This window comes from Malaclemys terrapin, chromosome 5, assembly GCF_027887155.1.
Source record: "Malaclemys terrapin pileata isolate rMalTer1 chromosome 5, rMalTer1.hap1, whole genome shotgun sequence".
In the NCBI taxonomy this organism is placed as follows: Eukaryota; Metazoa; Chordata; order Testudines; family Emydidae; genus Malaclemys; species Malaclemys terrapin.
This window is the reverse complement of record NC_071509.1, coordinates 50663548-50688937: the sequence shown is the minus strand read 5'-3', so window position 1 is coordinate 50688937 and position 25390 is coordinate 50663548. Positions and strand designations below refer to the sequence as shown.

The 25390-nt window shown below is 45.1% G+C and overlaps 1 protein-coding gene across 15 annotated transcripts in view; it reads left to right on the top strand.

Annotated features, from left to right (window-relative positions):
* FRYL (FRY like transcription coactivator) overlaps window positions 1–25390 on the top strand; it is a 397117-nt gene that overhangs the window by 147051 nt on the left and 224676 nt on the right. The gene's annotated exons all lie outside the window — the stretch shown is intronic.

Sequence of the window (25390 nt, the reverse complement as noted above, 5' to 3'; positions counted from 1 at the left end):
TCTATCCCCCCCTCCCACCCCCTTTCCCCGTCCCTCTTCAGGGACCCTTCTCACGAGCAACTTCTTATACAGGAGGTTTCTACGCTCCTGGCCATGGGGGCCATAGAGGAGGTTCCGATAGACTTAAGGGGCAGGGGATTTTATTCCCGTTACTTCCTGATCCCCAAGTCCAAAGGAGGTCTGCGGCCCATCTTGGACTTGCGCGGACTCAACAAATTCGTAGTAAAGTTGAAGTTCCGCATGGTCTCTTTGGGGGCCATTATCCCTTCCCTCGATCCTGGAGACTGGTTCGCCGCCCTCGACATGAAAGACGCATACTTTCACATCTCAATTTACCCACCTCACAGACGCTTCCTGCGATTCGTGGTAAACACGGTGCACTACCAATTTACAGTCCTTCCCTTCGGCCTATCCTCGGCCCCAAGGGTGTTCACGAAATGTATGGCTGTCGTGGCAGCGTACCTTCGTCGGCAAGGGATACAGGTGTTCCCGTACCTAGACGACTGGCTGGTGCGCGGTCGCACCAAGGAGCAAGTTCACGCTCACGTCCACAGAATAGTGCACACATTCAACAAGTTGGGCATCCTACTCAACAAGGACAAATCCACTCTAGAACCTACCCAGAGAATAGAATTCATCGGCGCAGTTCTAGACTCCAGACGTGCACAAGCCATCCTGCCAGACAACCGATTTGGCACCATCACGAACCTCATTCAAGGGCTCAAGGCCTTCCCAACTACCACGGTGAGGTCGTGCCTTACCCTGCTGGGTCACATGGCTTCCTGCACGTACGTAACCAGGCATGCCAGACTTCGACTTCGCCCGCTTCAAACCTGGGTGTCATCAATATACCGTCCACATCGGGACAGCCTGAACATGGTGGTCACGGTCCCGGACTCGGTCCTGGCCTCCCTCACCTGGTGGCTAGATCACACTGTAGTCTGCGAGGGGATGCCGTTTCACGCCCCACAACCCTCCCTGCACCTGGTCACAGACGCGTCATCTCTGGGGTGGGGCGCCCATCTCAACGAACACCATACCCAGGGCCTGTGGACTGCATCCCAGTTAGCCCTACACATCAATGTTCGGGAACTGATGGCGGTACGCCTGGCGTGCCAGGCATTCCTCAATCTCCTACGTGGCCGCTGTGTGTTAGTTCTCATCGACAACACCACGGCCATGTTCTACATCAACAAGCAAGGAGGAGCACGTTCGTCAATTCTATGCCAAGAGGCCATTCGCCTGTGGGACTTCTGCATCGCCCACTCAATCCATCTCACGGCATCGTTCCTCCCTGGAGTCCAGAACACTCTAGCGGACCGACTCAGCAGGTCCTTCCAAACGCACGAGTGGTCTATCCGTCCGGACATTATACATTCCATCTTCCAGAGGTGGGGGTTTCCCCAGATAGACCTGTTTGCATCTCGAGACAACAGGAAGTGCCACGTGTTCTGCTCCCTACAAGATCGAGCTCCGGGCTCCCTCTCGGACGCCTTTCTGCTTCCCTGGAAAGACCACCTGTTTTATGCCTTCCCTCCGTTTCCTCTGGTCCACAAGGTACTGCTCAAACTGCGCAGAGACCAGGCACAGGTAATTCTGATCGCTCCTGCATGGCCAAGACAACATTGGTACACCACACTGTTGGAGCTCTCGGTTCAGACACCGATCCCGCTTCCGTTGGATCCGGATCTCATCTCTCAGGACCACGGCCGGTTGCGTCACCCCGACCTCCAATCACTCCACCTCACGGCGTGGCTGCTCCATGGTTCACCCAGGCAGAGCAGCAATGCTCGCACTCTGTCCAACAGATTCTGCTGAGCAGTAGGAAGCCCTCAACACGCACCACGTACCTGGCCAAGTGGAAGCGGTTCTCCTGTTGGTGCGAACAACGAGCCATGTCCCCGTTGCAGGCACCCATTCCTCTCATTTTGGAATATCTCCTCTCCCTAAAACAGCAGGGGTTGGCGATATCTTCAATTAGAGTTCACCTGGCCGCTATATCGGCCTTTCACCCAGGGGAACTCGCGTCCTCGGTATTCTCTAACCCGATGGTCGTTAGATTCCTCAAGGGCTTAGACCGGATGTACCCACAACAACGTCAGCCCGTTCAGACGTGGGACCTCAACCTGGTTCTCTCCAAGCTCACAGGTCCTCCATTCGAGCCACTGGCCACCTGTTCTCTTTTGTACCTATCCTGGAAGACAGCCTTCCTTGTAGCCATCACCTCAGCAAGGCGCGTTTCTGAACTCAGGGCGCTTACATCCGAGCCCCCTTATACAGTTTTCCATAAGGATAAAGTGCAGCTTCGTCCACATCCTGCCTTTCTCCCTAAGGTGGTTTCTCCTTTTCATATCAACCAGGACATCTTTCTCCCGGTCTTTCATCCCAAACCACATGCCACTCGCCAGGATCAACGTTTGCATTCCCTGGACGTACGAAGGGCCCTGGCCTTCTATATTGACCGCACAAAGCACTTTAGAAAGACGACGCAACTCTTCGTTGCAGTGGCCGACCGAATGAAAGGCTCACCGGTCTCCTCACAACGCCTATCCTCCTGGATTACGTCTTGCATCCGGACTTGCTATGACCTGGCAGGTGTCTCAGCACCGCACCTCACCGCTCACTCCACGAGGGCCCAGGCTTCCTCGACGGCTTTCCTGGCACAAGTTCCGATTCAGGACATTTGTAGAGCAGCGGTTTGGTCATCAGTCCACACATTTACAGCTCACTATGCACTAGTGCAGCAGTCCAGAGACGATGTTGCTTTCGGATCAGCGGTTTTGCACACAGCAATGTCTCACTCCGACCCCACCACCTAAGTTGGGCTTGGGAGTCACCTAATGGAATGGATATGAGCAAGCACTCGAAGAAGAAAAGACGGTTACTCACCGTTGTAACTGTTGTTCTTCGAGATGTGTTGCTCATATCCATTCCAAACCCGCCCCCCTTCCCCACTGTCGGAGTAGCCGGCAAGAAGGAACTGAGGGGGCGCCGGGTCGGCTGGGGTATATATTCAGCGCCATGAAGGCGCCACTCTAGGGGGCTCCACAGCCGACCCGCCGGTGTTGCTAGGGTAAAAATCTTCCGACGATCGTGCACGCGGCGCGCACACACCCAATGGAATGGATATGAGCAACACATCTCGAAGAACAACAGTTACAACGGTGAGTAACCGTCTTTTCTTACTATTCTGCACAGCCATCCTGTGCACTGAAGGAGGCAGGAATTCTGTGAAGAAATTAGTATGTAATTATGTAATTAAAAATTGCATCATACTACATATGCTGCAGGGAGCTCAATTAAGGTTGCACAGGTAGGGAACTGAGAAGAATTACCCACACGGAATGTCTTAAGGCTCCTACTATGATTTTTTTTTATCTCCATTCTTAGACTGAATTATTTCTGTTTTTATGAGCAATAAGGAAAGACCTTTTGCTAATATTTATGATTTTGTAAAGATACCATAGTGATGGGTATGGTGTAAACTTATATCTAGCATGTACTGGTGACAGAACCACCAAGGAAAACAGCATGTAAGAGAAAATAGCTTTTTTTTTCTGATATATAATAACTTTTTGACTTTTTTTTGTACAAGACTTGCAATTAAATATTTCCTACATTCGTCACCAGAGTCCTTGATAAAATACTTTTTCTTAAATGAATATTTGTTTTTTCCTAAGGTTACAAGAAAAGGGTAACTATAGTTAATTCCTCTTTGAGTACATGTTAATGTGGATCCCATTGTAGTTGTGCATGTGTGTGTGTGAGATTGGAATCTTTTGAATAGCAGCATCTAGCATGCACCCTGTACCTGTTAGTGCACTTGTGAGAGAACATAAAGGGGTGGAGTGACTTGACCCTCCCTCAGTTTTCTCTTTCCATGTGCAGCAAGATGGAACCTGGGTTGTATCTGACTTTTCTGCATCTGATTTTTCAACACTCATTTCAGTGAAGAAATGCTTCTTCTCTTCTCCTTTTCATTAGTTGCTTCATTTTAGACTTTGGGTGTTCCAAAAAGAAAAGTTTGGGGGAGAAGAAGAAAGCAGTTAAGATGGATGGAGGAGGTCCCCCCAGTACAGCAGAGTGAGGTGCTTCACACCTACCTTTAGCTATGGCAGACTCAAAACCCATTGGATTTAAACTCTGTCCTCCCTGTGATGACTTAATGCCTCTCCTAGATGGACATAGCTGTTCTGCCTTGAGGAAGGTCATCTGTCTGTGATGAAATGTGAATTTTCTGTAATACTTTTATGATTCCTATGCATGTCTCAATTTCCCTCTATACTTTGCATTACTACCCAGAGGGGGTAGTCTGAGTCTGCTCTTTGGGCAGAACGGAAGACATAAAGGGTATGTATGTGTACATCAGTCAGTCACTCCACTGTCTGGGACAGAATGAATGGGTTATTAAGGAAGTGACTGGAACCCACTGAAGCCGACCCATATCAATGGAGATAAAGACATCAGGACCCCCCACTGACTAGGATATTGACACTTAGCAACCAATGAAGAGATTTTCCCTCTGCTTCTCAGCAGGAAAGCTGAACAAAGGCCCCTGCTCAAGAACGAAGGACTGAGAGGTGACAGGATGGGGATAAAGAGTTGGCTTTTGGGTGAGGCTGGGCTGGACAAAGGGGTAGAGAGATATAGAGTCTGAAATGAAGTCCATAGCAGCTTGGCTGGCTAATGGCACTGTTTTAGCCAGATGGACTATGTCTAATCCTTTATTTCTCTTTGCTAACTGAAGGACTTCCAGTGCCATGTTCCAGTTGACTAATAAACTCTACTCTGTTTTGAAAACGCTTCCTGGTATCACTGCAAATACTTGCTGAGATACATTGATCTCTGAAGAGTGTAAAAATCTCAGAGTAGGAGATTCTCAGTGAGACTGACTGGGCAGAGTTCACAGTGTGAAACGAAAATGCAGGAGCCCATGGGCTCAGTATCTGAGGCAGTGAGGCTGTGGGTCCTACACAGAAGGTAGAGTGGGACACTTTGGGGGGTCTGGCCCACTGAAGGGTATTCTCCAAAGGGTTTTAAAGCTGGGGCATAGCACAGATTCTGTGAAAACATCCTCTGACAGACATCCCATCTGCCACTCCTTTTCTTTCTGCACATGGAAATCTGGAGCTGCGGGGCTCAAGCTGCACCTCTTAGAGAATCCATGAAGACCGCTTCAGCTCCAGTAGAGACATCCCCCAGACCTCAAATGGATTGGAAAAAAAAAAAAAACCCCTACCAGCTCTTGCCCAAGAGCTTCTTGCACTTTTATGCTCATTTGACACTAGAGGTCATTTGTCATCTTTGGTCTAGGAGGAGACCAGATCCACCAAGGGCATCAAGATAAGGAACCTTAGGAGATGTACTGTTTTGGCCAGAAATTCTACTCTTCAGCATCCCTCCATTTCCACATTGTGAATTATCAAGTGCTGTTCATGAAATAAAACTTTCTGATTTGGGGAGAGGATGACTCCTTTCCTATTTTGGCTACTGCAGGAAAGTTGTGAAGAAGTAAAAGGCATGATGGAAGAGTGGCAGATGGTATCCAAGATAGTGCTATAAGTGGCAATGGATGAATCTAATATAGCTACATGTTTTATGGCCACAGCAGTCACATTGTGCTGGACCTCCTGGCTTCAGGCATCCAGAATACCAAAGGAAGTCCCGGTGACAATTGAGGACTTACTTTTTCAGGGCATGAATTTATTTAGTTCACTAATGAAGGAGGTACTCCATTCCTTCCATGAATCTAGAGCACCACTCAGATCGTTGGCATTTGTACCCTATCACTTTACCACAAACCCTTCCAGTACCAATCATCTCAGGAACAGAATGCTATCTTTCTCTCACACTCACCACCTTGAATATCCACCCAGAAAGCAACTCTGCTGTTCATGGAGGTGCCCATCATCATGCTCTGTCGCACACCACTGGCAGCAGGTGGTGTCCCTCCCAGAGGCAGCAGGTTTGACAAGATGAGTGAGAGCCACGCCAAAACCAGTCCAAAGTTGACCTTCAGAAACTGCCTTTTCTCCTTCCACCTACTTCCTATTACTTTTATTACATCTCTGATAGCTTTACCATCTTAAAGAACTTTAATAAACCTTACCACATGATATATAATTTAATCTTGCACTCTAAAATCAGATTGGGGTTACAGGTTAACATTTTCATCAAAAACAATGGTGGTGTGCCCAATTCCCCACTGTCTTGCCGGTGGTTGTATAGAGTGGATGTAAAATGCTACTTGTCTAATTTGATAGTGTTTTCATTCACTATGTACAAATGCAAATATTGCCATAAGGGGCAAGGGCATAGTACTTCTATCTCTGCATCTAAACTTTAGAATGCCAGGAAAATGAACCAAGTTTTTTAGATTTGAGTGAAACCCTAGATTATTCCTTAAATGGAAGTTCTTCTAGAACTTTAGCCTGTCCTTTTATGGGGTACATTAGTGAAGAACAGAATTTTGGTATCCCATGCGAGACTGAGTGGGGAAAGTGACAAAGAAGCATTAGGGAAACATATTTCAAATAAATAAATTTAAAATAGAAAAAAATAGCATTCTACAAGGTGTGAAGTATCAGAGGGGTAGCCGTGTTAGTCTGAATCTGTAAAAAGCAGCAGAGGGTCCTGTGGCACCTTTGAGACTAACAGAAGTACTGGGAGCATAAGCTTTCGTGGGTAAGAACCTCACTTCTTGCATCTGAAGAAGTGAGGTTCTTACCCACGAAAGCTTATGCTCCTAATACTTCTGTTAGTCTCAAAGGTGGCACAGGACCCTCTGTTGCTTTTTACAAGGTGTGAGTAATTCCTGTACCTAGAATAATGCATAAAGCTTTGTTCATTTCACTTATTTAGTATTTTAGTATAGGTACAGTGATTACAATGGGAATTTTTTTTATTTTTCATACACACACACACACACACACACACACACACACACAAAATTAGAAGTATCTGGACTGGTATAGAATTATTAGTAAACAAATGTAAGAAACTATAAGCCTTATCCTGACGTTCTTTGCACACTTAAGTATCATTGAAATCCATGTCAATTTATTGCATAAAGACTCTAGAATCAAGACTTCACTCTTTAACTTACTGATAAAAACAAGTTGTGGAGACTTTGCATTTTGAAAGACTGAATTTTGGCAGGATTTTCAGTGACAATAATAATGTTTCCATTGCCTGTCTGCTTCTGTTTTTTGCAAAATCAATAGATACAATAAAACCCCTATTTGTTCACCTGTTTAACACTGGTGTTTAGCAATACTGCAGTAAAAATGTAAAATGTATGCATATACATGTAAGCATATTTATATAACCTCCCTTTTAGCATTTGTCTCATGGGAAAGTCACCTGCGTCCCTTCTGGGAAATAATTTTCCAACTGACTTTTCTTGCAGTTATTCAGTCATTTATGGTGTTTACTTAGGGTGGAGTACTTCACCATGTTTCTCATTTTATAGGTAAGCTTATAGCTCTTTGTTTGTTGTACGTTAGATCATAAACCATATCATTATGATAATAAAATGAATTCATACTGTAGAGCGGTTACACCAAAAAATAGGTATAATTCAAACAGGCAAGTGGTAGTTAAAATAGAAAATCCTCTTTTGGGGAAGGTGGATAACTTTCGTAACAATAGTTTGATATTCTAAGTCTAGTAAACTTAAGATTCATACAATTTAAATTCTAAAAAAGTTTTTGGTTTACCAGTAATTGAAATGTTTCCTGTTTTTGCTTTTGAATACACAGTGGGCATATGATGGCTGATTTGCAAGCAGAAATGAATATAGCCTTCTGGCATATTAAAAACATTTTATTGATTTTTATAATATTTAGGGGGCACCTCTGCCAGATGACCTCTCAGGAAGTGAAAAAATTATGTATCGTTAAATGTATTGCTCTGATTTGTAGAAATTGAAAATGTTCTGGCGGTAGGAGATAACTTTCTCATTTTCATACTCTCGGTCCTAAATAGACCAACTTCTTTTGCCTTTGGGTATAAAATTCACAGCAATATAGGGCTGGAAGGGACTTCAAGAGTTCTTTTCCATCCCCCTGCACTGAGGCAGATTAAGTATACTGAGATCATCCCTGACAAGTGTTTGCCTAATCTGTTCTTAAAACCTTCGATGTTGGGGATTCCACAATCTCCCAAGGTAATCTGTTCAGTGTTTTAACTATATTTATAGTTGGAAAGCTTTTCCTAATATCTAACTTAAATTTTCTTTGCTGCAAACTAAACTGATTACTTCCTGCTCTCCCTTGGTGGACTTGGAGAACTATTGATCATAGTCCTCTTTATAACAATCTTTTATATATTTGAAGACCGTCATCATGCCCCACCTCCCTCAGCCTTCTCTTCTTTCAACGGAATATCCCCCAATTCTTTCAACCTTTCCTTGTAGGTCAGGGTTCCCAAACCTCTTATTGGTTTTTGTTGCCCTCCTCTGGGCTCTCAATTTATCCACATTCCGTCCGGGGGGAATTGCCAAAAAGCCGAACATGTCATGTCCGGGAAAAATACCGGCCGGGCACTTCCTCTCCTGCGGCTGCTCTGCTCCTCCCCTGACTCAGACTTTGGCTCTGTTTAAGAGCCAAGCTGCCCGAGCCAGCGCTACCGGCTTCGGGCAGCCCCCGTGCCTCCGGACCCCGAGCCACTGGCTGGGCACTTTCCTTCCCGGGCTCCAGCTGCTCTGCTCCGGCGGCTGGGGTCTGGAGGCACGGGGGCTACCCGAAGCCGGTAGCGCTGGCTCGGGCAGCTTGGCTCTTAAACAGAGCCGAAGTCTGAGTCAGGGGAGGAGCAGAGCAGCTGGAGCCGGGGAGGAGAAGTGCCCGGCCGGCGGCTGGGGTCCAGAGGCACGGGGGCAGCCCGAAGCCGGTAGCGCTACCGGCTTCATGGTTTGCCGGGCAGCTTCCAGACCCTGCGCCCCTGGCTGGGCGCTTCCCCTCCCAGGCTTCAGCTGCACTGGGGAAGCACCGGCCAGAGGCGCAGGGTCTGGAGGCTGCCCAGCAAACTGTGAAGGCAGTAGCGCTCAGGCAGCCCTTTTCGCGTGGCTGGGAGGGAGGAGGGGGAGTTAGGGCGGGGACTTTGGGGAAGGGGCGGAGTTGGGGTGGGGGCGGGGGTGGGAAAGGGGCGGGGCCAGGGCCCCTGGAGTGTCCTCTTTTTTTTTTTTTTTATTTTTTAAATATGGTAACCCTAGAATAGGGGGATGATCCGTTAGGCATAATTTTGAGGAAAGATTATATTGTTCTGTTCTTATAAGACTGAATCAACTATTGTTGTATATGATTGAGATTATTTATCTTTTTGTGGTTTTAAATATTTGTGATGTGCACATAAAGTTTTATAGGCACCATTTTAATTCATTTTATAAAACTAATGACTAGATAAATACAAATAAATAGAATTAAATGTTATTCCAATTTGTCAAGTAAAGTTCTCTGTAATCTCAGACTGAGGTCAATCAACTGAAGCTAATCACTCAGGCCCACTGAGTTTGTTTGTTTGGTGGTTTTTTGTTTGTTTTTGTTTTTGCATCTGGGTAAGAGCTGTGAGATTTAGCCCATACACTACGATATCATTGCAAATTGTGACTTTTACAAGAGTTGTAACAACTCAGCTGCTGATTGCTTTTTCTTTTCCCCCCACACAAATAGATGCTCTTCTTTGAGGGCCTATGTGCATTCCCACGTGTGGGATTTTTGGCCCTTGGTTTTGAGCTCATGGAACCTCCATCAAAACTCTGTCCTTTGAGGCTACATGATGCATCCCACTGACACCTGTGTTCAGCATGTGAGCCTGTCTAAGGGAGTGGTGGCCCTTATTGCATCAATTCCTTGTCCACCACCACAAAGAGCATTAGGGAGCTGTGATATGTCTGCCTCTGAGAATCTGGGCATACCTCCTTATTTTAGATAGCTCATTTAATCCTATAGTTGTTTTAGCTAGTGTTAGTGAGGTTTTTTTTGTTTTTAAATTGCCAGTACCCTCACCAGAGCTTAGAAGATTTCTCTTGGTTCTGCACTAATAGCCTGAATCAGTGGGTTAAAAGAGTCTTCCACTTGTCAGTAGTTTATTTGGAGTTAGACATTCATCTTTGCCACGTGGTGTCCTTGGGGAAGTGTGCTCCCTGGCACAGTGATCCATCTGCTGATCATTCACTCTTGAAATTATTAGGAATTTCAAGTGAGGCTTTGGGCTTACCTTTGCTATGAGATGTGGAAGGCATAGGCCTCAGCACTGAAAGGGCTCTGAACAATGCCCAGTATTACCCTCATTGGCTTCTACACCCATTACAGCTAAGTGGGAAATCTTTTACAATCAGCACATTCTTCAAAAAGGGGTTGCAGTGCCAGGATCTTCAGAATCGTGAACTCGGTTGACAACTGCCAACACCATCAAACGATATCTAATGTCTTTGGCACTGACAATATTGATGCCAATTACACTTGTTCAGCAGACTGCACTGGAAGTAAGTTTACTGGTAGATGGAATATCCTCTACACAAGCTTCCATTGCTGTTCCTGAAATGCTGCCTGATATTGTGCAACCTGCTCTGAAAAGACAGGAAAAGAGTGAGCATTTTTCTGGTTCTGAGGAAGTTCCAAAAAAAAAAAAAAAAAAGTACTGCCATTGATCTCTCAGAGCTAGATGCTTGAAGAATTGTAACCGATTGCACAGCCTTCATTGACACTGCAACTGTTGGTGGCTTCATCAATATGTGTTCTGTGTATACAATCAGATTCACTGAGACCAGACTCTGAACATCCATATAGGATTCCTGCTTCTCCAGTTTACCGGTCATCCTCCAGCCTGGCACTTTCTCAAGGTACTCCAGCACTGGGCTTCTCATTCAGAAGACAGCACCACTAGGACTGAGTTTTGGAGGCCACCCAATTCATCAATGATGTCAACCTTATGTACCATGATCGCCTGGTGGATTTTGACTTCAAGTCTCTTGGCATTGAAGGATATTCTTCAAGGTTCCTTGCAACTATTATTGTGGACATCTCTTCAAGATGAGGATGTTGATCAAGTCAGCACAGCCAAAACCTGGGACTTACGCCCTTCACTGTACTGGTGGCTCTGGTCCAATCCTTGTGGCTCTGCCCCCAGTGGCACCACTACTGGCACTTTCATTATAGACTCTGACCTCAGGGCAACATAAGAATGCATTTGTTCATTTTGACATGTGTGTGAGACAATATGAGGGAGGGATTGATGAAGAGGCAAGAGATTCCTCTGTCAATATGGATATCCTACTGGGAGGAACCTGTGCTACATCACCAGATGATAATCTCAGCTCCACAATGATTTCACCTCTGCATGAATTCCAATAGTTCTCTAGACAGAAAAACATTTGTCAGGCTCTGAGGATGTGTATTGCCAGCTACCATGTAGTGATACTGTAGTATCTATATGCCCTTTGGAAACCACTACCCCCATTCAGGACAATGTTCCTGAAGACCAAAGATAAGCACCAAAAATTCTAGCAGCTGAAGGAAGGATCACAGTTTGGCATGAAGAAGAACAGGAGTACTTGTGGCACCTTAGAGACTAACAAATTTATTAGAGCATAAGCTTTCGTGGACTACAGCCCACTTCCACGAAAGCTTATGCTCTAATAAATTTGTTAGTCTCTAAGGTGCCACAAGTACTCCTGTTCTTCTTTTTGCGGATACAGACTAACACGGCTGTTACTCTGAAACAGTTTGGCATGCTAATTTTTATGCCAGAACCATGGCTGTGGGGATTACTTCAGGGAAATATTCCTGGTTTTGGCCTTCCAACATATGTGTATCGAAGGACAAGGCTTCTTCATCACAAAATTGCTGAAATCCTAGAGAAATTAAAAATAACCCGAGGTTCAGCTTGTTCCCCAGGTCTTTCACAGTCCTCTAGTAACTAGGGAAAGAAGGAAACATATACAACTTATTCCATTACTAGAGAGACTTCTGTTACTTAAGCCTGTGGATGTGTTGCATAAATTCACTCCCAAGTGGTCACAGACTTTTATGCCAATACATTTCTGTGCTGACCTTCTTCCTAAAGCCCCACACTCACCCTGCGGAAGCCTGTTTTCAGACCCAAATATGCAAAAAGACTGTTTCTATCTTGAAATCCCATAATATGTAATTTATGGCATATGGATAAAGATTTAAGGGAAAGGCAATATTATCTCAGAGGTTGCGAATCCGTCTGGATTGATTTGTGTTCCAATTTAGCCAAAGTCTCTATATCAGAAGGCATTAGGGCCTGGTTCACTAGAGTTACTGCCACTTCTATGGCATGTCTTAGGAGGGTGCCATCAGGAAAATTGGCAGAGCAGCCATTTGAAGTTTGATTCATATCTTTGAATAATAGAATATCAGGATTGGAAGGGACCTCAGGAGGTCATCTAGTCCAAACCCCTGCTCAAAGCAGGACCAATTCCCAACTAAATCATCCCAGCCAGAGCTTTGTCAAGCCTGACCTTAAAAACCTCTAAGGAAGGAGTTTCCACCACCTTCCCTAGGTAATCCATTCCAGTGCTTCACCACCCTCCTAGTGAAAAAGTTTTTCCTAATATCCAACCTAAACCTCCCCCACTGCAACTTGAGATGATTACTCCTTGTTCTGTCATCTGGTACCACTGAGAACAGTCTAGATCCATCCTCTTTGGAACCCCCTTTCAGGTAGTTGAAAGCAGCTATCAAATCCCCCCTCATTCTTCTCTTCTGCAGACTAAATAATCCCAGTTCCCTCAGCCTCTCCTCATAAGTCATGTGCTCCAGCTCCCTAATAATTTTTGTTGCCGTCCACTGGACTCTTTCCAATTTTTCCACATCTTTTTTATAATGTGGGGTCCAAAACTGGACACAGTACTTCAGATGAGGCCTTACCAATGTTGAATAGAGGGGAATGATCACATCCCTCAATCTGCTGGCAATGCCCCTACTTATACAGCCCAAAATGCCGTTAGCCTTCTTGGCAACAAGGGCACACTGCTGACTCATATCCAGCTTCTCGTCCGCTGTAACCCCTAGGTCCTTTTCTGCAGAACTGCTTCCTAGCCATTCGGTTCCTAGTCTGTAACAGTAAATGGGATTCTTCCGTCCTAAGTGCAGGACTCTGCACTTGTCCTTGTTGAACCTCATCAGGTTTCTTTTGGCCCAATCCTCTAATTTGTCTAGGTCCCTCTGTATCCTATCCCTATCCTCCAGCGTATCTACCACTCCTCCCAGTTTAGTGTCATCTGCAAACTTGCTGAGAGTGCAGTCCACGCCATCCTCCAGATTAATGCAGATATTGAACAAAACCGGCCCCAGGACCGACCCTTGGGGCACTCCGCTTGATACTGGCTGCCACTAGACATGGAGCCATTGATCACTACCCGTTGAGCCCGATGATCTAGTCACCTTATAGTCCATTCATCCAGCCCATATTTCTTTAACTTGCTGGCAAGAATACTGTGGGAGACCATATCAAAAGCTTTGCTAAAGTCAAGGAATAACACATCCACTGCTTTCCCCTCATCCACAGACCCAGTTATCTCATCAATTAGGTTAGTCAGGCATGACTTGCCCTTGGTGAATCCATGCTGACTGTTCCTGATCGCTTTCCTCTCCTCTAAGTGCTTCAGAATTGATTCCTTGAGGACCTGCTCCATGATTTTTCCAGGGACTGAGGTGAGGCTGACTGGCCTGTAGTTCCCCAGATCCTCCTCCTTCTCTTTTTTAAAGATGGGCACTACATTAGCCTTTTTCCAGTCATCTGGGACCTCCCCCAATCACCATGAGTTTTCAAAGATAATGGCCAATGGCTCTGCAATAACATCCGCCAACCCCTTTAGCACCCTCGGATGCAGCGCATCCGGCTCCATGGACTTGTGCTTGTCCAGTTTTTCTAAATGGTCCCGAACCATTTCTTTCTTCACAGAGGGCTAGTCACCTTCTCCCCATACTGTGCTGCCCAGTACAGCAGTCTGGGAGCTGACCTTGTTTGTGAAGACAGACTCAAAAAAAGCATTGAGTACATTCGCTTTTTCCACATCCTCTGTCACTAGGTTGCCTCCTTCATTCAGTAAGGGGCCCACACTTTCCTTGACTTTCTTCTTTGTCAAGCACTGCTCCTTAAACTTCATATCCCAGTTGGATACTGGGTTTGGGAGGGCAACACTTCAGTCCTTATTCAGTTAAGAATTCCTTTGGTCACCTTCTGTTTGGGGCAGATTAAGAGTGCCCTTGATGAAGATAGTTTACTTACCAGTAACTGCTGTTCTTTGAGAGCTAGCTGTGCAATCACATTTCCTGTCCACTTTCTCTTCTTCCTCACAGTTCTCTTAAAACATGGGACTCTGCAGCTCTGAAAAATGTAGGTGGTTGGAACTGCACTCCCTCATGCTGACCTCGCTAAGGGCTTATCTTCACTACCGGGGTAAGTCGACCGAAGCAATGTTGACTTCAGCTATTTTATTCACGTAGCTGGAGTCCACATAGGTTAGGTCGACTTACCCTGGAGTCTTTGCTGCACTGCGTTGACCGGAGACTGTCTCCAGTCCACTTACCTTACTCTTCTCCGAGAGGTGGAATACTGGGGTTGACTGGAGAGCACTCTGTTGTTGATTTAACGGGTCTTCACTAGACCCGCTAAATCGACACCCACTGCATTGATTGCAGGAGCTTGTGAAGACAAGCCCTAATCCCTATGCAGCTATAATGGACATGGTTTAGATGGAGTTTCTGCAAGCTGAATGTCTGCAGTGCCAGTCCCACAATGGGAATAAACAGGGCAAGCCTCAAAGAACAAAAGTTACTAGTAAGTAACCTTTCCCTAGACAAGATGCTTTGTAGTAATCTCCATTTTAATTCTGAAACTGAATATTTTAAGGATTCTGTCTCTCTCTTCCCCTCTGCTGCCCGCAGGCTCTGACTTCTCTTTACTTGGGAACTAAAAATGTTGTCTGCACTTTTCTGCAGAATTGTTAGAATTTGTACATTATAGATTGACTGTAAGTTAGGCTATACAAATGTCATTTTTCAAAGAAGTACTTACAAATTGTAGGGGAGCCTATTAGAATCTCTAGTTTCAACTTTGATTTGAGAAAAGGTATTGAATGAATCCCAACCTGTGCAGTGTGTATGGGATATTTGAACAAAGATTGGAAGATTTGCTGGCCCGTCAGATGCTGCCTTTTGTAATACATATGCAGTAAATGTTTCTTCATCTCTTGTATTAAAAGCATTTAACTTCTGGTTCCTGGAGTCTCAGTTTAATGACTGATCTCGCTGACCTTCATGCTTATAAACAGATGATGTTGACTATGCAGTGAGTTTATTGATTTTTCCCCTATTTACCTAGAAAATGTAGTAATGCATAACCTTGCACAGGTGAAACCTTAATGGCTGCTACATAAATTGAAGTTGTGTGTCTTAACTTCTGTCTTAACACTTTTTAAGGTGCTTTTAATAAGATACAAGTAAGACTAGCATCAATATTGAAAAATGGACTAGTGGACTTAATCCTGCAGTCCTCTAATAACTCCTGACTCATTAGAAACTTCTGATTCCTTCACTGAGAATTTTTTCTGAGTAAGAGCTACATAAGACTGCAGGATTTGACCCACTATTATTAATATTCATTTCTGGACTTATAGTATAACTTAAGTCAGGTTGGTTTTGTTTTTTCATTTTTAAAAGGGCAATCACACTGCCCCATACATAGAATACTTTACTATTGTCAGGCCACTCCCCTTATTTCATTCAGTTTCCTCAGTAAGAGCTTCCAAGATGCTCACATGTTAAAACTGGGTAACCATAGGAGCTTATTACTATAATTGTTGTGCATATTTACCCCAATTATCCTGTTAGTTACCATGTCCTCAGAAAGTGATAAAGAGTCCTATGGCACCTTATAGACTAACAGACGTATTGGAGCGGAAGCTTCCACTCCAATACATCTGTTAGTCTATAAGGTGCCACAGGACTCTTTGTCGCTTTTTACAGATCCAACCCCTCTGATACATGTCCTCAGAGTCTCATCTAAAATTAAAGTGCAAAATTCTTCAGATGTCTTGTTCTGTAAAGTGTCTTGTCTTGCTTTTGTGTTCTGTAAAAATATTTTATTTTTGAGCAAAGGAGGAGAAAAGAGTAAATAAACAAATAGTGTTGTAACCTTTCTGTGATAAGCAGTAAAAAGAGATTTTATACTAAAGAGATAATTACAATCTATGTTGGTATCACTTTATTATGATTGCAAATGTAGTTTTAAAAGCAATTCTAACTGTGAGGGGGAAAAATATTCTGCATTTGTAAGACATTGTTTTTTGGGGCAAATTTTAAGACCCTGATGGGTGGGGGGTGGGGTGGGGGGAATTGAATCAGATAAGTATATAGCTTTGCATTGTCTAAGGATAAAAAAATTGTGCACTTTATCTTCCAAAGAGAAATAATAATAATAGAGAATGATTTAGAAGGTATGCAAATATGTTTATTAATGAAAGAGAGGGGATCCCAGGCTCATCCTGGGAAAGGGTACCCCCAGCATTGTAAAGGAACAATGTGAGAAGAGAGAGATGTCCCTGGATCTCTCCTGTCCTCTTTTATCTCCTCTCACTTGTCCTACCATGTGGGTCCCACTGAAATTAGTGGGGTCTGCCTTAAGTGAGTTTACTTTTTTCCTTATAAATCAGTGTTTGATGGTAGTAGCTTTAATTCCTATCTTATAAACCACAAGCAAATTTATGATAATCGGTAACTGTATTATATTATGTTCATCATACTCTTTAAAATTTTACAAAATAATGTGTTAAAATGACTGAGAAGAGGGCACAGTGGACTACTTTTTGAATGTCAAAATACAGCTGTATTCTTAGCTGAGGAATACTTAAAATTGTATCTCAGTTTTGAGATTACAATTAGGGCACACTAAAATAATCATCTAATTCAGATCTCAGAGATGATTCAATGTTTAAAATAAGTTTTTAATATATAGGTTGTCGGCCTTAGATAAGCGTGGTCATCTCTTGACTTTTAACACTTGAGACACTAAGGTGCTGACTTCTGCTCTTACTTTACTTAAAATGTTGAAAATAAAATTTAAATGTTTTGTTGCTCACATCATACAACTTGAATAGCATCTTTTGCATCAGTGTCATGAATAGTTGGCTTTGACTTTGTCTGCACCATGTCTTTGTCTATATTAGTACACTCAATCATTTGTGCTTTGATCGGTTGTTTCATTAATAGAATCACAGACAACTGAGTGTGTCCACACTAGACGCCCTCAGTCATTGTAAGGTTTGCATTTGCATCCACAGCTGACGATGATGATGGCTTCACAAGGTCCCCCTCCCCTCCTTGCCATGCTCCTTTCTGTCTTCCCTCCTTTTGTAATGCCTTCAGGTTTGTCCCTGCAATTTATCTGGCAAACTGGAGGGGTTTGTTCAGAGCAAGTGTCAGCTGGTGATTGCACACATGTCGTCCTTATGTGTAGGGCCCTACCAATTTCACAGCTGTGAAAAACATGTCACAGACCGTGAAATAAGTCCTTCCCCGTGAAATCTGATCTCCCCAAAATCAGTTGGGCTGGAGAGAGACCAGACTTTTCCTTCCCCCACATGGCTGTTATTGGAGGGAGATCAGGCCCACCTCCACAGGCAGCACAGAAGTGAGGGTGTATCACCCTACCCCCACTCGTGGCTCCTGCCCGAGCTCTGGGGCTGCCCTCTCTCCCGCTCCCCCCCCACCCGCTCCTGCATCTGAAATCATAAAATTGACCAATTTTAAGACCCTGTGGCCCTGAAATTGATCAAAGTGAAATTGACCAAAGTGAAACACAAATTTGGTAGGGCCCTACTTATGTGTCTCAGTCTTAACTCCACATTAAGAAAGTTCATTTGCATTTGACTTGCCATTCATTTAACTAGGGAGACCTGTTTTGTGTTATGTTGTCAAGGAAGCCCATGGAACTAAACTTTCTGAAGTCCTATAGTTTTTGCTCTGACTTAAGGCAAAGCTACATCCTGAACCAAGAGAACTGACGAGGAGTCCTGTAGCACCTTAAAGACTGACACATTTATTTGGGCATAAGTTTTCGTGGGAAAAAAACCCACTTCTTCAGATGCATGGAGTGAAAATTACAGATACAGGCATAAATATATATTGGCACATGAAGAGAAGGCACTTGTTACCTTACAAGTGGAGAACTAAAGTTGAAGGCCAATTCAGTCAGGGTGGATGTGGTCCACTCCCAATAATTGAGGAGGTGTCAATACCAAGAGAGGGAAAATTGCTTTTGTAGTGAGCCAGCCACTCTCAGTCCCTATTCAAGCCCAAATTGATGGTGTTAAGTTTACAAATGAATTGTAGCTCTACAGTTTCTCTTTGAAGTCTGTTTTTGAAGTTTTCAAAAGAACTGGTTAATCTTGAGCTGCATTTTGATGCTGAGGGTTTAGGACTTTGGAATGTATTGTTAATTAGAGGAAACCAAGGGCTTGTGTAAGGGGTGGTTAAAACAGAGTAAATCAAGATAATTTGGTTTGAAAATGCTTGTGTACACACGGCACAATCCCTTATAGCAGTGCTTCTCAAAGCCAGTCCACTGCTTGTTCAGGGAAAGCCCCTGGCGGTCCGGGCCGGTTTGTTTACCTGCCGTGTCCGCAGGTTCGGCTGATCACGGCTGCCACTGGCCGCGGTTCGCCGCTCCAGGCCAATGGGGGCTGCGGGAAGCGGGGTGGGCCGAGGGATGTGCTGGCCGCCCTTCCTGCAACCCCCATTGGCCTGGAGCGGCGAACCGCGGCCAGTGGCAGCCGTGATCGGCCGAACCTATGGACGCGGCAGGGAAACAAACCGGCCCGGACCACCAGGGGCTTTCCTTGTACAAGCGGCGGATCGGCTTTGAGAAGCACTGCCTTATAGCACTCTAACTCCACGTTTATTGCAAATTCTGGAATCCTCTTTCAAAGTGAACTGACTTTGCAGTGAATCAGGTTAGTTCAGCGTATTCTTCGTTTGCATGCAGTGCTGCTGCTCGCTGCTTGTTAGTCCTCCATTAGGTGGTCCTATATTGCTTTGCGGGTCCCCTGCTCTGGTGTCAAGTTTACTGAATGCACTGTCTCCTGTTTAAAAGCTGGCATGTGGCCAGATTTTGCCTGTTTGCTCCTGGATTTGAGTACACTGCAATTGCTGCAATAATACTCCAAAGTCCTATGACATACCACATGAGGCTGCTTGGAGCAGTACCGGGACCCTGGATTTTATTGCTATCTGGGGAGAAGCATCGGTGCAGGAAGCTCTTGTGGCCAGAGAGATCTTTTTGGGATAGAGATCTGTTTGTGGACATTGCTAGTCAGAGGTCATGATCTAGAATGACAACAAGTGTTAAATAAAGAGTAAACATGTAACTTGTCCAGTTTTAGAAGTGCTGGACAGGATTTTGCACAACTACATGATCACCAAACCCAGAAAGGTTGTGGTTCCTGCTCTCTTCCCCCACTACAAAGACAACCAGCAAGACTCATTGGAGGATGAGCATGAAGATGCCAATGAAGAGAACTCCCTGGAGAGCCAGGATCTATCTATTCTTCTTTGAGTGATTACTCATATCGATTCCAGTTAGGTGTGTGCATGCCACGTGCCCAGTTGGAAAGTTTTTCCCTTAGCTATGGAGCCCCCTGGAGGGGGGCCTTCATGGCGCTCAATATGGGATCCTGCCAACTCGGAGTCTCCTCAGTTCCTTCTTACTGCCAGTGAAGGTCGTTGGAACTGTGGTGTCTTGCTCTCCACATTTCCCTAGCTTCTCTTTCGGACTGTTTTTTTTTTTAGTTCTTACTTATTGTAGTTCTAGCTAGTAGTTAGTTAGCTGTTGGGTTCTCCGACTGCATTCTCCTTGGGGGACTTACATGCGTAAGTCCCAGGGGTTCAAGTCCTGCAACAAGCCCATGCCAATGGGCAACCCTCATGACGCTTGTTTAAAGTGTTTGGGGGAAGCACATCAGTCAGAAAAGTGCAGGATTTGTAAGGGCTTTTGCCCCAAACCAAGGAGGAGCAGAACTTTAGATTGAAGCAGTTCCTTAAGGAGGCAGCACTTAGACTGCAACCTGCATCAGGCCCACCTCCACAGGTAGCGCAGAAGTACCACCCTCACTTCTGTGCTGCAGAAGCCCCAGAGCTGGGCTATGGGCTTCTGACCCCACGGCTCTATTCCTGTTACTTCCTAATCCCCAAAGCCAAAAGGTGTCTCAGACCCATTCTAGACCTGCGAGGACTCAACAAGTTCATGCTGAAGTTGAAGTTCCGCATGGTTTCTCTCATTACCATTACCCCTTCTCTGGATCCAGGAGACTGATTCGCCATCCTCGACATGAAAGACGCATACTTTCACATAGCAATTCGCCCTGCACACAGATGCTTCTTAAGGTTCATGATCGACCAAAAACATTCAGTTCACGGTCCTTCCCTTCGGACTGTTGTCAGCCCCACGAGTGTTCACCAAGTGCATGTTGGTGATAGCAGCCTTCCTCTGAAGGAGGCAGGTGCAGGTATACCCTTACCTCAACGATTGGCTGCTCAGGGGGCACACCAGAGAATAGGTGGAGTTGCAGGTCTGTCTACCCACATCCACGTTCAAGAGACTGGGTCTCCTCCTCAACATGAACAAGTCCACCTTGTATCCGAGCCAGAGGACAGAATTTATTAGAATAGTGTTGGACTCGGTCCAGGCAAGAGCAAGCTTGATGGAGTCCCAATTCCAAGCCATGGCAAGCATCATTTGATGCATGAGACAGTACCCGACCACTACAGTAAGGAATTGCCTCAGTCTCCTCGGTCACATGACGGCCTTCACGTACATGGTCTGACACACCAGGCTGAGACTCAGGTCTTTACAGACGTGGCTCACTTTGATATATTGTGCCAGCCTGGGACTAGTGGTCACGGTGCCACAGCAGATGCTAGAGTCACTCCAGTAATGGCTCAATGCTTGAATAGTCTGCGAAGGAGTTCCCTTCAACAGCCCTCAGCTGTCCTTGTTTCTAGTTACGGATGCATCAGCTCTAGGTTGGGGCGCACATCTGGGAGATCTCTGAACGCAGGGCCTCTGGTCACAGGATGAGCTCTCTCTCTCCATATCAATATCAAGGAGCTCAGAGTGGTGCGACTCGCATGCCAGGCCTTTTAGTCTTGTCTGCAAGGCCAGCACATGGCAGTCACGATGGACAACACCAGTGCAATGTTCTACATCAACAAGCAGGGTGGAACCTAGTCTTTGCCCCTCTGTCAGGAGGCTCTCAGCTCTGGGAATTCTGTATAGCCCACTCCATTCACTGGAAGGATTATATCTGCCAGAAGTCCAGAACATACTGGTGGACCACTTCAGCAGGTCCTTACACAGCCACGAGTGGTCCATCCATCCAGTCGTCCACCCCATTTTCCAGAGGTGGGGTTTTTCCCAGGTCAACCTGTACACCACTACAGCTTTCCACCCCAGAGTCTCTGGACGCTCCGTCTTTGCCAATCCCATGTTTGGACGGTTCCTTAAGGGTTGGATGGCTACCTACCCAGATTAGACAGCCTGTTCCAGTACGGGACCTTAATTTGGTAGTCTCCAATTTAACGAGGCACCCATTTGAGCTGCTGGCGACTTGCTCCCTTCTCTACCTATCGTGGAAGGTAGCCTTCCTAATTGCCATTACATCAGCAAGAAGGGTGTCTGAGTTAAAGGCCCTTACCTCAAACCCATCTTGTACAGTTTTCCACAAGGACAAGGTGCAGCTCAGACCTCACCTGGCCTTTCTGCCTATGATGGAATCACATTTCCATCCCAGCCCAACACATATTCCTGCCTGGTTTTTATCCAAAACCTCATACCAGTATCCATGAGCAGAGTCTGCACTCCTTGGATGTTCGAGCGTTAGCCTTCTATATTGAACTCTCCAAGCCATTCAGGAAATTGAACCAGTTGTTTATAGCGGTGGCTGACTACATGAAAGAGCTACCAGTCTCATCTCAAAGAATATCTTCCTGGATCACATCCTGCATCCGCTTGTGCTACGAGCTGGCCGAGACACCAGCCCCGGCACTTACGGCACACTCCACAAGGGCAGAGGCCTCATCAGCGGCATTCCTGGCCCAGGTCCCGATCCAAGAAGTCTGCAGGGCAGCAACTTGGTCCTCGGTGCATACGTTCACCTCTCATTACGCTATCGTCCAGCATGCCAGAGATGATGCAGCTTTCGGCAGAGCGGTGCTCCAATTTGCGATTCCAAAACTCTGACCCCACCACCTAGGTAAGGCTTGAGAGTCACCTAATTGGAATCAACATGAGCAATCACTTGAAGAAAAAACAGTTACTCACCTTCTTGTAACTGTTGTTCTTCGAGATGTGTTGCTCATATTCATTCCAAACCTATCCTCCTTCTCTGCTGTTGGAGTAACTGTCAAGAAGGAAGTGAGGAGGCTCCGGGTTGGCATGGTTATATATTGAGCGCCACGAAGGTGCCACTTCAGGGGGCTCCATTGCCGACCCACTGGGTGCTACTAAGGGAAAAACTTTCCTACGACTGTGCATGCGGCACACACACACCTGATTGGAATGGATGTGAGCAACACGTCTCAAAGAACAATAGTTACAAGAAAGTGAGAACCTTTTATTTATTTATTTATTTATTTATTTTACAATTTATCATTGTGCTATACTGCTATGCTGCCTTCTATTCCGGGTGCCCCATGGTCACAGCCGTTTGTAGGTGGATGTGAGTTAGGAGCTTTTCTGAAGCTGAGGCTCCCCTGCCTCCTTTAGGCCATGCTGTTTGTTCAGCCCTCCTCTGCCCCCGTACATGTTTCCAAAATGATGGCTGCTCTGGCTGGACAGTCAGTTTCTGTCTCCTGCTGAAGTCCTGGTTATTGATTGGTGTTAGGCCCACGCCACAGAGAGCACATGCCCATTTAACTGTTTTCCTTTCCCCTTCTTTCATCTGTCCTTACCTGTTAGTTGCTCAATGTCCTCCTCTTCTTCCTTGTCCTCATCCTGCTTCCTCTGCCACTGAAGCTCCTGCTGCTGCTGTCACCAAATCGTCTGCTTGATATGGGGGATGAAGTCCAAAGCCAAATTCATCTGGCTTTGAATGCCAAAATACAGCCCAAGCAGCTTCTGAATATTTCAGGTTACTAGCGTAGTACTATAGGTCACTGTTGAGTTCATGCTGTCTGAGAGCATTTAAAAAATGACACTGACCTGCCAAGAAAGGGGAAACATGGGGCAGAGATGAGGAAACATGGAATTTTTAAAAAACTTGAACTTGCCTGGCTTCTGCTATGCATCCCGCAATGCACACTGAGAAAAGTCCCAGAATGCACACTATTCAGCAGCAAAGCAAAGGATCATGGACTATCCTTTGAGAATGCCAAGCTGTTAGTAAGCAGCAAGCTACCGCCCTACATACACACTGATGCACATTAAAAGAGGATGCACCATCCCTTGTGCCCACTATTAGTTAGGCTTGGGTGTTGTGCATTACCTGACATGCATCAAAAAAAGCTGCAGCTTAAACCCAGACAAGCCCTTAGAGGCATTTTCACTATTTTTATTCTAAAATTGAAAATAATCCATGTAAGAGTAGGTGTGTAGCATGCAGCTATTCCATTCAATAAACACAATAATACAGGTGACAGGAAAGCCAAATGCTTGATATTGTAACTACTATGTTAATTATACTTTCTGAAATTCATGAAAATTCATGTAGGAAGTGTTTAGTTTATTTAGCATAATCAAATTCTTTTCAAGTAGTGGCAGTAGGCCAGACATAAGTTCCTGGCCCAGGGAAATATGGGAGTGGGGATTTGAAGAGATGTAGGACTTCTGGCATTCGGAGGTGAAGTGGTGGTACAGGTTCTGAACCTGGGGGATTATGGAAGAGAGGGCAGTGGGTCCTGGGGCGTGAGGGCTAGTATGGACGAGGGGACACTGAGTCCCTGGAATGGGGAGGATACAAGGGGGAACATACAACCCCTGGCATATAAGGAGGACATAAATACTTTGTTGTATATAATTTTGTTTTACATTATTCTAGTATTGTTTAGTGGATGTAAATGTGTGGTATAAATGGTATGTAGTGGGGCACTGATGACATGTTTGGAAAAGGAGAGGTGAAGAGGCTGAACTTGCCTGCTCAGTGAGCTAACTGTCACCCCCCCCAGTCTTTGGATCTGAATTACATCTCTAGTGTCTATATTCATAGTTCCTGCTGCTGTTTTCCGATACAGTTGATTCCAGATAGCAGAATTTATGCACAACTTCTAGCATGGTGCTAACTATTAAAACTTCTGGTGCCGTCAAAACATCTAGTGTCAAAATCATTGTTGTCTTTAGACTGATTGTTACTCCAGATTCATCGCAGGCTAATGCAAAACTATTGCAAAGTTGCTGGAGCTCCTTGTCACTTTGTGTGAAAAACACTGTATCATCGGCAAAAAGAAGTTCTCTTAACAGCTGAAGTACTGAAACAAGGAGGACAGGTTGTACTTAAACATCTGCACAATGTCTTGCTTGCCTGCTAAAGGGAAGGAGAGGCACCAAAAGACACAGAGGATGCAACATCATAAGTGTATACAAACAAAGGAGATGAGAGATTGCAACAATTACAGAGGAATCTCTTTTTTGTGTTGATGGCAAGGCATTTGCATGGATCATTCTCAATAGACTGCAAATTCTTGCTGAACATGTATATCCAGAGTTAGTGCAGCTTCCATGTCAGTAGATCGACTATCAACATGGTCTTTGCACTAAGGCAATTGCAAGAAAAGTATCAAGAACAAGGAAAAACCGATCTGTGGCCTTTGTAGATCTTACAAAGGCTTTTGACTTTGTCAGCAGAAAGAGCCAATTCCAATTGCGAGAGAGAATTGGTTACCCTGCAATCTCCCTGTCATAACTATAAAGGGAAGGGTAACAGCCCTCCTGTGTACAATACTATAAAATCCCTCCTGGCCAGAGACTCCAAAATCCTTTTACCTGTAAAGGGTTAAGAAGTTCAGGTAACCTGGCTGACATCTGACCCAAAGGACCAATAAGGAGACAAGATACTTTCAAATCTTGGTGGGGGGAAGGCTTTTGTTTGTGCTCTTTGTTTTGGGGGTTGTTCGCTCTTGGGACTGAGAGGGACCAGACATCAATCCAGGCTCTCCAAATCTTTCTGAACAAGTCTCTCATATTTCAAACTTGTAAGTAAACAGCCAGGCAAGGCGTGTTAGTTTTTATCTTTGTTTTCTCAACTTGTAAATGTACCTTTTTGCTAGAGTGTTTATCTCTGTTTGCTGTAACTTTGAACCTAAGGCTAGAGGGGATTCCTCTGGGCTCTTTAAGTTTGATTACCCTGTAAAGTTATTTTCCATCCTGATTTTAC